The following is an 8,035-nucleotide window of genomic DNA, read 5'->3' as shown; positions in this document are numbered from 1 at the left end:
TAATCCACACACCTTTTTCCTAACACTGGACTAGGCCTCTCTTTGTCTTTCTGAGCAGTGATGGAAGGATAATGACTTATTTCTTCACTACATGCTGGAAATTTCCTTCCATTCTCTTGGGAGTATGTAGGAAAGTAGGAGTCTGCTTCTTCACTTAGTACAGATTTGAACCTATGACTACTCTGATTCATATCCTCTTCATGTACTCTGAGTCTGGCTTCTATGATCTTAACTTCTTTTTGCCTTTCCAGACTTTTCAATTCAGCTTCCATTTGGATGGCGCTGTGCCTCGATGGCAGCTTCAAATTTCAATTTCTGCTCTCTTGACAGCAAGTTGTTCAGCTAATTCCTCTCTTTTGGCTGAAGTATTTGAGGACTGTGATATATGGGTGGCACTTCTGCTAGTGAAGGAAGTCACACTTGAGATTGTGGTTCCCCCTAAGGACCTAGCATAGTCTCTCATAAAAAGCTCATTCATTCTCTTTCTTGCTTTAACTTCATCATAGTTTGCTGCAGATGAAAGTTCTCTCATGAGCTTTACAAAGTTTTTAGTGATCGCAGTACAATATCCTGGGAAGGCGTTGTAAACGACTGCAGGTTGACATATGCTCTTATAAGCTCTGATTCAGATTATTCTACTGTCTCTACCATGTCACTCAAGTTCCTTTTTATACTTTCTTGCTTTAGCTTTCTACGAATGTCTTTAATGTATAATTTCCACCTATCATACATCCGGGTGAACCTTTTAATGCTGCTTCTTGCTCCAGATTTTCCAGCATCCTTGGGGTCGGACACGTGATGAACGTCTTAGTTCATCTGTTTGGGCTATATTTGTTTGAGGCAAGACTAATGCTGCATCAGACTCTTCTACCTCAGACAGGTTCCCTTGCTCTTCAACTTCTACTTGATCTTTTTATCTTCTAACAGTGGCATGGTAATACTAGGCGCAAACATTTTACTTTCAATGCTATCATAATCAATTCAAATGTAAGATCCCTTTCACTTTAAATGCAATACTGACAAATGCAGAAATAAATTACTTTCACTTTAAATACTTTAGAGTCCATGTATTACAAACTGTCCTTTGTCTTTTATTCTTGAACACGAAAATTTCACTTTATACCAAAACCTATATGCAGTGATAAGTAATAAAAGGAAAGCTCTGACCTTATTCTGAAGAGCAGGAACAAATGTCAATCTTAAGGGAGACATCGATGCCTGGCCCTGTCAATCAACACTTGGAAGGCGTGACTTGAGGTTGGAGACTGGGAGCCTCTAGTTGCAGGAGCAATGCACCCCCCCCCTGCTCCTAGAGGCTCATTTACATATTATAAAAGTAAGAATTCTACAGTAACAGGGGAACAGGATAATCATTAGAATAGCAGAGTTTTAGGTGCAGCTGACATTAGCACATCGCTAATGTCAGCCAGTGTAATACTGAAAATTCTAGTGACAGAAACCCTTTAAGCACTTTATGATCTCTCTGAGAGGTATATTTGAGGTTAAAAAATAGTTCACTTGCTCAACTTGGTTTGCAGTTTGCTCTATACAATTGCTTTGAGCAGTTTGCAGATTGCAATTTGGATTGTATGGTTGAAATTAGCTTTATATGGCTCAGTATGATCTGGTATGAGCAACTCGTTTGTATGGTATTTGTAATTGGTGGAACTGTAAGTAAACACACATATAACTGGTTCAGTATACAGTTCTAATCACTATATTAACAGTAGGAACATTATATAACTGTTTTAAATACCTATTTTGGCCTCTCTGCTTCCATAAAACACAGCTCTTAGTGGAGTGAATGTCTGTTCAGCTTCTCTCCTCTGGTGTAATGATTCTAGCAGCTCCTGCTAGGGGAATTTCCCTACACAAGCTGTGTGTGAGGCTGGCTGTGATTGGTCAAAACTCCTGCTGTGTGTGAGGCTGGCTGTGATTGGTCAAAACTCCTGCCCAGCAACAACTGTTTAACTCTATGCTTTCTGTTGTTTCTGCTGTGTCATTGAGCTTACCTTACATTATAAAATGAATCTTAAAGGCATATTATCTTTTCTGCTTCTGTGAACATAATATATGTAACAGTTTTATGACATCCAAACATGAAGTCACTGTAAATAACTCTGCTTTTGTCTTTAGCACACAAACATAGGAACTGTATTAAGGTTATTGGTAGGTCTAGCTTTATAAACATATAAGCTTATGTTAGCAACCTAGGACAGGTCTTAGCTGGCCAGCTGCAGATAGATAGATAATAGATAGATATTGAAATTAGATAGATTAAGTATCTCTTGGAGGAAGGAGGTGAGAGCATCCCAGAAGCTGCAGTAGGGAACCCCAGAGACCGGAAAATTCTGAGCTGTTACAGACTGAGCGCCCACAGCCTGGCCGTCGAATCCGGACAGGCATTCGACTAGAGCTACATGCCTAGAGAAAGCAGACTGTGCCAGCAGTGCCACCTGGAGGCGGTGAAGTATGAGGACCATTTCCTGATATACTGTCCCAAATACTCAGCAGTGAGGGACATCCACTTTAGGAGACTCTCTGATCTACTCCCAGACTTCAGCTCCATGGAGGAGGAAGAGAAGCTGCCCATCCTGCTGGGAGAGGATAAGAACACTGTGGACATAGCAGCACAATATATCAGTGCCTGCCACAGGCTGAGAGGAGCCTGATATGCCATGGACTCCGATACTCTGATCCGGGGGATGACCGCACCCCCTCCCCCTTGTCATGATACGCCACGGAGTCCTATACAACGACCCGGGGTGTGTCCCCATTTCTCAAACCCCTATTTCCTACATGCTATGCTATAATGTATCATTTTAGAGCTGCCAATAAAGCTTTATTGATTGATTGATAATGATGATAGATAATAGATAGATAGATAATAGATAGACAGGTAGATAAATATTAGATAGATAGATATTGAAATTAGATAGTATCTTAAGTATCTCTTAGAGGAAGGAGGTGAGAGCATCATAGAAGCTGACGGTGTACTATAACTAAAGCCTGCAGAGAGACTACAAACTGGCCCCATATCTGGAGGAACTAGGGAACCCCAGAGACCGGAAAATCCTGAGCCGCTACCAGTGGCGGATTATAATTGGGGTGTTTGGGTCTATAGCCCCGGGCCCGGCATCACAGGGGGGCCCAACGCTGACCCGAACGTCCACATACTGCGGCGGGGCACAGGAGCACATAGTTCCCTGCCCTGCCGCCTATCACCGGCATAGGCTTCAGGATAGTAGGCCTAAGGCCTATGTGGTGGTAAAAGTGCGGCATGCGTGATGATGTCATTGTGCGCCTGTATAGTGTCACGAGCAGGGATTTGATGTATGAGCGCCTGCCTCACCATTCCGGACAGAGGTTAGTATAGTATTAGCCTTTTTTTGTGTGTGTGTGTGTGTGTGTGTGCCAACTTTGGGGGGCAGAGGAGGACATATTACTGCAGGGACAAAGGGGGCAAATGTTTCCATGGGGGAAATTACTTAATTGGGGGCAGTGTGGGGGAAATTACTATATGGGGCAGTGTGGTGGCAGTTGCTATTAGGGGACATTATTTTTGGGGACATTATACAGGCATTATTACCTGGAGCACAATATAGGGTGTTATTATTACTGGGGGTCTCTAGGGGACATTATAACTGCTATAGACACTATTAGGGACCTTTGGAACAATTTATAAAACTGGTGTAAAGTAGAACTGGCTTAGTTGCCCATAGCAACCAGATTCCACCTTTCATATGTGACAGCTCCTCTGTAAAATGAAAGGTGGAATCTGATTGGTTGCTATGGGCACATCAGGCAGTTCTACTTTACACCAGTTTGAGAAATGACCCCAATTATGAGAAATCTAACGCTTCTGTGTAACAAACTATGTAGAGACTACATGAGGCTGAAAGAATTTGCCATGGCGGTCTGGGTCAAACGGAGGAGAAGAGGAAAGAGAAGATCTACAGGACAGGAGAATGTCACTGGAATGTAACAGGTATGTGGTGCTGTATTCCCCTATATGTAGAGCTCGCTCACTACTGTGACCTGCGTCTCATCTTCTCCTCCAAGTCTTTTTTTTATTATAATTATATGTATTTTAAATGTGGCAACTAAAATTTTAATGTCACCTGCAGTCCTATGTAACAGCCCGGATAACAGTGATAACTTTCTGTGTGCAGATAATGTAGTAGATGTTCCATGCAGTCCTATGTAACACCCCACATAAAACAATAATCACTGTGTTATTGGGGTGTTACATAGGACTGCAGGTAACATCTATGACATCTGTACTCAGAGAGGTATGAGATGGTGGGGGTCTGACTCCTGGCACCCCCGCTAATCAGCTGTTTGAGGAGACCGCGGTGTCCCAGTGAGCGCCGCAGCCTCTTTGCTCCTTACCAGGCACAGCGCTGTCCATTTGATCGCACTGCGCTGGTATTACAGCTCAGCCCCAATCACTCAGATGAGACAGAGCTGCACCGAGGCCACGTAACGATGAATGTGATGTCATATGGCCGAGGAAGCACTGCAGCCTCTTCATACAGAAACAAAATTTAAGTTAAATGGAGGGAGAAGCCCAAGTTGGATAGACAGCCCCGGGCCGATCCTACACTTAATCCGCCCCTGGTCGCTACAGACTGAGCGCCCACAGCCTGGCCGTCGAATCCGGACGGCATCGACAGAGCTACATGCCTAGAGAAAGCAGACTGTGCCAGCAGTGCCACCTGGAGGCGGTGGAGGATGAGGCCCACTTCCTGATATACTGTCCCAAATATTCAGCAGTGAAGGACATCCTACTTTAGGAGACTGTCTGATCTCTGCACAGACTTCAGCTCCATGGAGGAGGAAGAGAAGCTGCCCATCCTGCTGGGAGAGGAAGAGAACACTGTGGACATAGCAACACAATATATCAGTGCCTGCCACAGACCGAGAGGAGCCTGATATGCCTATGGACTCCGATACTCTGACCCGGGGTGTGTCTGCACCCCTTCCCCCCCTGTCAAGATACGCCACGGATTTCTATACACTGACCCCGGGTGTGTCCCCATTTCTCAACCCCCTATTTCGCACTTGCTTTGGCAATACTAATGTTTAACTTTAGACCTGCCAATTAAGCTTTATTGATAGATAGAAATATATCAGATAGATAATAGACAGACAGATATATATATTAGACAGACAGACAGATATATATACACTCACCTAAAGAATTATTAGGAACACCTGTTCTATTTCTCATTAATGCGATTATCTAGTCCACCAATCCCATGGCAGTTGCTTCGATGCATGTAGGGTTGTGGTCCTGGTCAAGACAATCTCCTGAACTCCAAACTGAATGTCAGAATGGGAAAGAAAGGTGATTTAAGCAATTTTGAGCGTGGCATGGTTGTTGGTGCCAGACGGGCCGGTCTGAGTATTTCACAATCTGCTCAGTTACTGGGATTTTCACGCACAACCATTTCTAGGGTTTACAAAGAATGGTGTAAAAAGGCAAAAACATCCAGTATGTGGCAGTCCTGTGGGCGAAAATGCCTTGCTGATGCTAGAGGTCAGAGGAGAATGGGCCGACTGATTCAAGCTGATAGAAGAGCAACGTTGACTGAAATAACCACTGGTTACAACCGAGGTCTGCAGCAAAGCATTTGTGAAGCCACAACACGCACAACCTTGAGGCGGATGGGCTACAACAGCAGAAGACCCCACCGGGTACCACTCATCTCCACTACAAATAGGAAAAAGAGGCTACAATTTGCACGAGCTCACCAAAATTGGACTGTTGAAGACTGGAAAAATGTTGCCTGGTCTGATGAGTCTCGATTTCTGTTGAGACATTCAAATGGTAGAGTCTGAATTTGACGTAAACAGAGTGAGAACATGTATCCATCGTGCCTTGTTACCACTGTGCAGGCTGGTGGTGGTGGTGTAATGGTGTGGGGGATGTTTTCTGGGCACACTTTAGGCCCCTTAGTGCCAATTGGCCATCGTTTAAATGCCGCGGGCTACCTGAGCATTGTTTCTGACCATGTCCATCCCTTCATGACCACCATGTACCTATCCTCTGATGGCTACTTCCAGCAGGATAATGCACCATGTCACAAAGCTTGAATCATTTCAAATTGGTTTCTTGAACATGGCAATGAGTTCACTGTACCAAAATGGCCCCACAGTCACCAGATCTCAACCCAATAGAGCATCTTTGGGATGTGGTGGAACAGGAGCTTCGTGCCCTGGATGTGCATCCCTCAAATCTCCATCAACTGCAAGATGCTATCCTATCAATATGGGCCAACATTTCTAAAGATGCTATCAGCACCTTGTGGAATCAATGCCACGTAGAATTAAGGCAGTTCTGAAGGCAAAAGGGGGTCCAACACCGGATTAGTATGGGGTTCCTAATAATTCTTTAGGTGAGTGTATATGAGATAGATAGATATGAGATAGATAGATATGAAATAGATAATAGATAGACAGACAGATAGATAATAGATAGACAGACAGATAGATAATAAATAATAGACAGACAGATAGATAATAGACAGACAGATAGATATGAGATAGATAGGTATTAGATAGATATGAGATAGATAATAGATATGAGACAGATAGATAGACAGACAGATAGAAGATGCTTCTGATTTCCTCTTCTTATTACACAAGGTTCAGTTGGTGAAATATTTCTCGTTCTCTTGAGTAATAAAAACTGAAAATCTGGATGTGAGGAGGAAGTGTAACCAGAGACGTGCAACTTCCCAAACCCTAGAGACGTCACCCAGCGTGCACATGGGGAAGGTGCAGCATGTAAACAGAATGCCAGAGGCAGCAGTACATACTGACACGGTCTGTAAGGCCTCATGCACACAAACGTATTTTCATTCCTTGTCCGTTCCATTTTTTTTGCGGACGGTATATGGAACCATTCATATCAATGGGTCTGCAAAAAAACCAGAAGGTACTCTGTGTGCATTTCGTTTCCATATGTCCGTATTTCCGTTCCGCAAAAATATAGAACATGTCCTATTATTGTCCACATTACGGACAAGGATATTACTGTTCTATTAGGGGCCAGCTGTTCAGTTACTCAAAATACGGAATGCACACGGACGTCATCCGTGTTTTTTGCGGATCAGTTTTTTGCGGACCACAAAATACATACGGTTGTGTGCATGAGGCCTAAAGGAGAAGCCGGGGATTGTACAGTACGTACAGGGTCTGTCCAGATAGGACGATGCATTTACCTGCACAGATACACTGTAACAAACTGTCAGGACAGGGATATTTGTGCTGCTGATGCGTAACTCACAGAGGATTGTCTAGACTGGAAACAATTGTAGCAGAACATCAGCTGTAAGAAGGATTGGGTCTGGAGTGGTCTTGGGTATAAAAGATTAATTTTCCTATTCTCTGACAGCTACCGCAGCATATCTATAACTAAAAAGTTCCGCCCTGTGGGGCCCAGCCTTCTCTGTGCTTCATACAAACTTCATATAAATCTGAATTTGTGGGGTACTATCTCTCCTTGGGGAGACAGCGCCTTAATCGGCGTGAGGAGACTTATAGGCCATACATGCTCCTCTAGAATTCTGGGAAGAAAGGGATGCAAATAAGCTCTTAACAAGCTCCGCCTCTGATGCCACCTGATGTGAGGCAGTTATCCTATAAGTCAATGTTCAACCTTTTAAATAGGCTTTGAGAAATGATTCGGATATTAAGTAAGCCAGCATCTCATCTGCAGACAGCTGTTTCAGGGTGTTTGCCCCTCATCAGTGCAGAGCAGAGAGTACTGGCTTAACTGGGTGAGAGGCCAAGTCAGGATATGGGGGGGGTGGCGAAACCAACCTCGCCACTGGGTTTTGGAGGGGCCTGTTTGCCAGCCTCTTGCCTCAGGATTATGGCCCATACTACCTTTGAAGGAGAAGGCAGACCGGCCGCACAGCTTAAATCTGTGGAACTGTTTTGGGCAGTAAATCCATGCTTGCGGCCAGCAAAATGTGACTTCCATGGAATTCGGGAACCCCTGCTCGTATCTGGGTGATTTTTGGAT

Source organism: Bufo gargarizans, chromosome 2 (genome assembly GCF_014858855.1).
Source record: "Bufo gargarizans isolate SCDJY-AF-19 chromosome 2, ASM1485885v1, whole genome shotgun sequence".
NCBI lineage: Eukaryota > Metazoa > Chordata > Amphibia > Anura > Bufonidae > Bufo > Bufo gargarizans.
Note: the sequence above shows the minus strand (reverse complement) of the source record.